We start from the raw sequence: 9,218 nt of genomic DNA, 5'->3' as shown, positions 1-9,218 counted from the left end.
TCTGTATAATATTTAAACATGAATTTTTGTATCATAGTTGGATATCTTATATATGTATTGCCCCTAGTTTCACCGCATCATTAATAAAAAAAATGTACATGTGAAGATGAGGAATTTATTAAAACTACTTGTTAGCCCACTGCCAATTGAAAACAAAAATAAACGCCTACCAGCAGCATTATCATACACACGTACGATATTTTAAACATGACTTGTATCAGGAAATAGTCATTTTCGACTCACACATGTAGCCTGAAAATAGATTTAAGTTTTCACCTAAAATTTTGACAACTATTCGTGATAAAAAGGCTGTTTGAGATGTTTGTTGTGGTGAGATTTGTAATAACTTGGTGTCCGTCGTCTGTTGCCTAGGGCAAACCTTTTCATACTTTCGTTAATTATGATATAAAACAAGGATTCCTACGACATTGAAAATATCCAAATGGAAAAACAAAATAATGAAACTTTCAAAAAACCATCCAAAAGAACTTCATGGTGAGTGTCATTAAATTTTGGTTAAATGATAAACCATGGAACTTCTTTTCAGAAATGGTATTTTATTAGATTGCATAATGATATATTGTGAAAAATTCATGTTTTATTTACATATTTTCGCAATTTAAGTGTTGCGCTAGGTTTTCTGTTATTGGGGGTACACATACAGGCTCCTGGCTTGAGACTGACACATAAAGAACGTGGTGGGGTTAAACATAGTTGTGAGCGCTAAACCCTGTACTTTGATAATTATTTCTACCGTTATTGCTGTAGAAATGAACAGGTCATGTTTTTTTCTTTTAAATTGTTCCACGTTTTGTCTTCCCACTGCCCTTTGCAGCAAAATACGAAATGAGATTTGATAAATGTTGCACATAGTATGGTCAGATAACCTGTTCACAACCCTATATCCTATGGTCGTTTGTGATAGTTGTCTCTTTGCCAATCATACTAAATCTCCTTATTTTCTGATATTTACCTTGCAAGTGACCAAAGAAGATTTGAATAGCCAATGAACCCAGTTACTCAATACCAGCTTTTGTGGTAAGCAGGGTTCGGATAACATCCTTTATGCAAGGCTTGTAAATTTTGAATAATTTTGATGATTTCAAATGTTTCAATCGTTCAATCAGCTTTAACCTGGTGTCACGAAACATTGATGAGGAGTTTCGGTTTCATTTTACTATTAAAATGCGTATTTGTCAATTGTTTTAATAATAAAATAGTGTAATAAAAGTGCATAAGACGGTTTTGTGTTAATTTTCTTCTGTACATCCATTTTACTATGAGGCGTCTATTTCCAATGGTGTTAAATATAATGCATAACCTTTCTGAACTTTGTAAGTTCAAAGTGAAAATCAATGATTATGTAGAACAAACAAGTTCCCCATAATTACTGTCAGACCGAGATTTTTTGTCGTGTACTTTTTGTCTATCATTTTATTACTAACACACCATTGACCACAATTACCATATAGCATGATGGACATAATGGGTAATTATACAAGAAAGCTTGAAATCATAGTCGACAGTGTGTCCTACCGTTAAACGTTTAACGCTGATTATGTCCGAGTTTGTCTAAAGTATAAATCGGGCCATATTGGACAGGGGAAATAGTTGGGTGAAGCATGGACAAAATACTAGACGACATATAATACTTCCATGGATAAGATTTTTTTGTTCGACTTCTTTGAAGTTGAGAGTAACTCGTGCGGACGAGTTGTAATTTTATTTTGCATGGAACTCCAGTTATTCCGTACCTTTCTAACCAGTATACTATTTTAGGGACCGTTCAATATTTATCAGATGGATGGGCCGGTGCATTCTTAATATTGATACATTAAAAAAGTTAATGCCCATCCTTTTAAATTCTGAAAAAAAGTCCTCGCCCATCTAAAAAAATCTATCAAAAAAGTCCTTGCCCCTCTAAAGCTTAAAACAATAAAAAAATATTAAAGTTCTTTTTCTATTTGAAAGTTTGCAGGTTTATGTCTTGAAATCAAAGAATAGACTTTGGTGTAAATACAAAATTTAAAATGTGCTAGTTAATTCCATTTATATATAAATATTTAAGTGTGTATCAGAACCATACATTTTATTGTTTTTAAAACCAGCATGAATATACATGTATATATTTGATTTTATATTTTCAGCCTCAGATAAATATTGATTTAAAATAAAGGAAATAATTTAAACTAAGGGACAATAACTCTTGGACTAGTAAAAATATTATCATATGCTGAATTACTAATTATTGTCTTAATAGCACAGCATGTTAAATATAGTTCAAATACCAATGTCCCTTTATCTAATCTTTCAAAAAAGAAATTATGGTCTTTTTAAGCAATTTAGGCAGACATATTTTTGACTTTAATGCACCCTTTTTCACCTATTAATTAATTCCGTACATTTGACAGTAAAACACCAAACAACCTGGCATTCTGTAAGATTAATATATAAATGAGATAGCTGTAGAGTTATATGAAGATCTAAATTGATTTGAAAAAGTAATAAAAAAGTTTTAAGATGACTATCCAATGATTTGGCCTAAACTGAAAATTTAAGCTTTTTTTAACCTTTTTATTAAATCCATAAGAATGACACCAATTCACCAAACTACCAAACAACCTGGTATTCTGTAAGATCAATATATAAATGAAATAACTATAGAGTTTCATGGAAATCCATGTTAATTTGAAAAAGTTATAAAAAAAATTAAAGATGACTTTCTGGATTTAGCCTAGACTGAAAATTTTAGCTTTTTTAACCTTTCTATTAAATCCATAGAATGACAGCAATTCACCAAACTACCAAACAACCTGGTATTCTGTAAGATCAATATATAAATGAAATAATTGTAGAGTTTTATGAAAATCCATGTTGATTTGAAAAAGTTATAAAAAAAATTAAAGATGACTATCTGGATTTAGCCAAAACTGAAAATTTTAGCTTTTTTTAACCTATTTATTAAATCCATAGAATGACAGCAATAAACCAAACTACCAAACAACCTGGTATTTTATAAGATCAATATATAAATGAAATAATTGTAGAGTTTTATGAAAATGCCAGTTGATCTGAAAAAGTTATGAAAAAAATTAAAGATGACTATCTGGATTTAGCCAAAACTGAAAATTTTAGCTTTTTTTTAACCTATTTATTAAATCCATAGAATGACAGCAGTTCACCAAACTACCAAACAACCTGGTATTCTGTAAGATCAATATATAAATGAAATAATTGTAGAGTTTTATGAAAATCCATGTTGATTTGAAAAAGTTATAAAAAAAATTGAAGATGACTATCTGGATTTAGCCAAAACTGAAAATTTTAGCTTTTTTTTAACCTATTTATTAAATCCATAGAATGACAGCAATAAACCAAACTACCAAACAACCTGGTATTTTATAAGATCAATATATAAATGAAATAATTGTAAAGTTTTATGAAAATCCATGTTGATTTGAAAAAGTTATAAAACAATTTAAAGATGACTATCTGGATTTGGCCTAAACTGAAAATTATTGTTGAGACCATGTCCCTTATGTTTTTTGTGCCTGCAATAGGAATTTCCTCCACACCGATAAAATTGAAAGCAAATTTTTTTCAAATAAAATAAGTTCTAGCCCATCCACTATATATATTAAAAAAAGTTCTCGCCCATCCAAATATTTCCACAAAAAAAGTGCTTGCCCCTCCCCATTTTGCACCGGCCCATCCATCTGATAAATATTGAACGGTCCCTTAACAAAGTAAATCAAAATAACATATTGTACCTTTATTTCGTCCATAACGCTTGAACCTTGTCCTTTGTAAAATACGTCGCAACGTTAAGAGCTATGTGACCAAAACAAAAATAAAAACATTGGCAGATCATTTGGTACCTACTTTGCCAAGGGATTAAGGACTGTAATTTCTAATGATTTCTTGCTTCACGAACGGGGAAAAAGTAAGTTATAAATCATGCCAACACCAAAGTGTTTCCTTCTGGCCTTGAAGGCATAAAACTTTGCTCAGTGCTCGGAGCACAAAAATCATGCTCGAAACATGAAATCCAGTAATTTGATTGGTTGATGTTCGAGTCTGAGTACAAAAATCATGCTCGAAAGTTTTATGACCGTGATGCCTGGGCTGATGATTCCACCAGGGACTAATTTTCCACTAGCTCTTAAGGAAATTTGAATAAAATTATCGATCAAGTATTACTGAGTTTACATATATGTTATCGCTTCTTTATACAGGAAAACAAGGGTAGATAGAAATTTGTTTATCTTGAAAATTGTTTGCATATACAATATACAGATGAGGAATTGTGACATAATCTGTGACTTCTCTTGAACTGAATTTTAATGCGTATTGTTATGCGTTTACTTTTCATTGGCTAAAGGTATAGGGGAGGGTTGAGATCTCACAAACATGTTTAACCCCGCCGCATTTTTGCGCCTGTCCCAAGTCAGGAGCCTCTGGCCTTTGTTAGTCTTGTATTATTTTAACTTTTATTTTCTTGTGCACAATTTGGAGTTTAGTATGGTGTTCATTATCACTGAACCAGTATATATTTGTTTGGGGGGCAGCTGAAGGACGGCTCCGGGTGCGAGAATTTCTCGTTGCATTGAAGACCTGTTGGTGACCTTCTGCTGTTGTCTGCTCTATGGTCGGGTTTTTATCTCTTTGGCACATTCCCCATTTCCATTCTCAATTTTATTAATTAAAAACTGCTCTCCAAAATGGTTAAGGTTTGGGGCTAAAAATTAAATAAGACTCAAATTTTATTGTATTTAGCCTATATCTCGAAAAGCTAAGTTTAAGACACATAGTCATATTTAAAATTTAAATAACATCAATCGCATTAAAAAAAAAACAACACATTTTAAGAATCATTGTAAAAAATACACTTGGAGGACAACAATGGATTTCAGCTTTTTAATGCGAGTAACTAAAAAGTAAAAAAAACATGCTGTAAAGACAAAGACGCTAAATCAATATATGCTTTATTGTGTTATTTATACATTTTGCAAAATTCTGATGGAAATTTTTAGCTTGCCATTAAAGCACTCTGCAAATAAGAACACTAAGTCTAGTAGAAATATCATAAATGTTCGTTAGATTTTTTTCCTCATTTTTTAATGTCAAACGCAAAAGTCTGAAGAGTGAAGCAGCACAATCAATAGATTTGATTCAGTTAGCTTTATCCTATATGTCCTTTCAACTGCCCACGAGGGAGTACTTTTATACTTGTAAATTAACCGTCATTTCCAGATTCTTGAATTCCTCAGATTGGTTTTAATAACAATTGGATTTTATGGTAGGAGCGAAATTGTTCCACATTACACAAAGGCCAGTAAAACAGCTGCAAAAGCGTAATTTGTTTTGTTGATTTGCATGCCAAAGCTGCTAAATAAACGAGATTAGCATATCAATGAAAACTGTTACATCTGAAGGACGCGTAGGCTTGACTGGTAATTTGTAGAGCTTTGTCTTCTTGTTACGGAAAAAATATCTTAAGATTCCATATAGTTGTATGGATTTGCTTTGAGAGCCTGTTTATTCTAATCTTCACGTTTATTGACTGAGTATAGATAGGTTCAGAACACTAATGGAACTCAAAGGACAACAGTTCTTGAGGATGCTCGAGACTGAAAGTTAATGTAACACATCAACACGTCTTTAGAAAGAGAAAGAATGATCAAATGAAAATTAGGAAAAAATCACGATTGGTCCGTGTACGGGATTTCTTCATATACTTACTTTAAAAAAATTGTTGTATTACAATTTTTTATTCAAATGTACGGGAAGATTTCAAACTTATGAAATATATCAGGTCTGAAATTGTTTTGAAATATAAAGTATTTAATTCATGAAATTTATTTTATATTTTTTCCGTTTTTTTTATATTGAGAAAAATACGTGAGTTGTTGTTAAAATAAAATAGTGAATTTCCTTTAAAAAGCCTGAGTTGTTAACAAAATATGAACATGATTAAGAGAAAAATAGGAACATTCATCAACCTGGCATTAACCTTACACTGCTACTTTTACATAGGTACTATTTCTGTACAAAAAAAACTGTAGTTACTTTAAATATATAGTACTATTGTGCTATGCAAAAGTAGCAGTGTTAAGTTAATGCCAGGTTCGTGGTGTAGTGGTTAGTGCATCGGACTGCTAACACAAAGGTTCCTGGTTCAATTCCCGGTCCGGGATGAACATTTCAGGGACTGAATTTTAGGCTCTCCTTTGACACCATTTGAGTATGGTCTCGAGGAAACGACGAAAGTCCGTCGGAAGGGGACGATACATGACTGAGTGACACGTGTTGAGAGCGAGCCACATCTCTTGCACGTTAAAGACACCCTTGTAGATTTCGAAAAAGAACAGGCTAATGCCGCTACAAGGCAGCACTCGCACCCGCAAAGTGGAAAGGGATTAATATAAGTTTCAAAAACTTGTTTCCCAATCCACTATAAATTAATATGTTTAAACTAAAGTAGCAGTGTACATGGAGATTGTTTAGAAATACTATTTGTTACATTAAAGGCAATGTATTGGATGAAGCGTTTCTTTACTTGATCAAATTATATATGTTCTTTTTGTATGCTCAAAACTGATGACTGCCAATTAGTTATATTTGAATGGTGATAATGGTTGTCATTCTATACAGTGTCAAAAGAACAGATATATCAAGTGTCATTTGGCAATATCGTATACCAATGAATCACTGAAAAACTATGAAAGAGTTAATCTCTTTAGAATATGAAAAAAAATATATATCTCTATAGCAAATATCTCATGTATATTCAGGACGAGGACGAATTAATCAATTAAAACAAGATAGGTTCTGTAAATTAAGTCGATCAGAAGGAATGGCGAAAAATTGATGTCCACTGGAAAATGTGGTTTTAATGGTAAGAAAATTTGCCTTGTAACATATCACAAAATAAATGTGTTGAGTGGTTATGTAAACACCGGTAAATTTTATGAATTTTTATTACCTTTTTCATAAATATAAATGAAAGAAGATATGGTATGATAGCAAATGAGACAATTCCACCAGAGAACAAAATAACGGAAAATTAAAACTAAAGCCATACTGTATGTTCAAAACTGTACTCGAAAAACAAATTGGACATACAGCAATAAGCGATAACAACAGAATTACAAGATCCAGGCTTCGGAGAGGCAAATACAGAATAGAGCGGGGTCTAATATGTTTGCAGTCAACTCTCCTCTAACTCGACCCACTGGTGAAAAAAAACATTACACAAGATCAAACTATTAAAATCAGTTGAAAAGCGTCACTCATCATATTAACATAAAGCACACAAAAACATAGTTTTAATTTATTTGTTACACAATCACATGCAGTGCTGACAAAAACAATTTTCAAACGTGCTAATTATTACAGTGTTTAATTGATTACCTATTCTAATAACTTTGTCGAAAAGATCGTTACATTTGCAAAGATCAAATGTAAATATATAGACCCTATAAATAACATCTCTGCAAAATTAGAATTTCAATACAGATATTGTGTATAAGGGAAACATGAATGGCCTATTGATTTACGAAATTAATGTAACATGTAGCGGTCCTCTGTAAGGAACGAGGTTGAGCGATAAAAAACAAGAGTGTTTTATCTTGCTACATTCTTATTGAACTACAGTGGAATTAACTATTTTGGAGTGTTAAAAATTCTCTGAATGTTTTTGATAAGTTACGTGCTTTTGATAGTCCTCTTGATTCTGTTGACAGTTTTGATTTTCTACTCTTTACACTACACTTCCACACAATCTTATCAAACAAAAGTTTTCCCATTTATTTAAATGGCCGTTTGGTAAATCTGAATGCAAACATATTTGCTGCAACGCATTTAAAGCCTTCTTCTCTAATGAGAAAGGAAATATGCTAGATACACTTACTGGAGGTATGATGAGATGATTGAATCTAATCATTTTCTCCTTGATAATATTTATGGACGTTTCTGAAACAAACTTTATCGACAGGTAGGTATTCCATTCGGTGGGCACAATTGTGCCCCGTTAATAGAAGACTTGCTTTTTGTACTGTTATGAATCACAGTTTATAACCAAACTCAGTAGAGACCCGTCAGAATTGCATTTAATTGATCATTTCAACAACGCTTACCGTTATCTTGATGTTATTTTTTTCGTTAAATAATCAAGAATTTTCTAAATATACTGCCGAAATTTACACAAAGGAACTTACTTTTAATAAAGCAAATTAAAAACTATAATAACTGTCCTTTCCTAGATATAGATATTTCGATTTTACACTGGAAACTCCATACCAAATTTTACTACAAAAGGGACGATTTTTCGTTCACTATAGCTAATTTTCCCGTTTTGGATGGTGGTGTTCCTTTGTTTATATTTAACAACTCGTTCGCTATGCAGCCAGGGTTCTACTTCGTCAAAATTATCTCCCCATTACGTCAGTTAAATTTCACAATCGTAGAAATGAAAGCCATTGTAGGGATGACGCGCTGTCAATTTTGCCCTTGAAAACCGACAAATTTATTCGCATAGCACCATTACGATCCTTATATGTCAGTTGTATTTTAAAAGACAAATGTTTCTACTAGCTAATGAGCATCAGTTAATGATCTTGTCTGCATTGATTCAACGTAAGACTAATGTCTAATCGGTTGTCAGGTGGAATTTTTGAAAATTCATAAACATTTTAAAAAAATGTAATTAATTAAATATTTCGTGGAAGGGCAGACTAGATTTTTTAGTGGTTGGAGACTATAAACCTTAGTTATCACACACAAAAAAAAAAATTTTTTTTTTTGAAGATATGCATTTTCAACATCCAACTTGAAAGACTGTTGTCAAGTACTTTTAGTGAAAAATAGCTATTCGAACACATCTACTCTTGTTTTTATGATTCATTAGATAGGTATTTCACTTGACCCATATATTTCATCTTTTAGTACTGTGATTTTGTTATGTTATAAAGTCAACCTCTAGCTTGATATATAAAAATGATAAAATCTGAAGCGAGATGATGTATCAATTATTCTTGCTTTGTACGTTTTCAAGACAAAATATTCATCTGAAACACAAACAGGTGCACTCGATTTTCTATTTTCGATACAATTGTTACTCATTTTTTAGATTTTCTTCTTGAGTCACATAATGGAAGGGCAGACACGAAAATTACTGAACTTATAGATTGATATGTTCTCAGTCCGTGGTAATTTTT

Source organism: Mytilus edulis, chromosome 8, assembly GCF_963676685.1.
Source record: "Mytilus edulis chromosome 8, xbMytEdul2.2, whole genome shotgun sequence".
In the NCBI taxonomy this organism is placed as follows: Eukaryota; Metazoa; Mollusca; class Bivalvia; order Mytilida; family Mytilidae; genus Mytilus; species Mytilus edulis.
Note: the sequence above shows the minus strand (reverse complement) of the source record.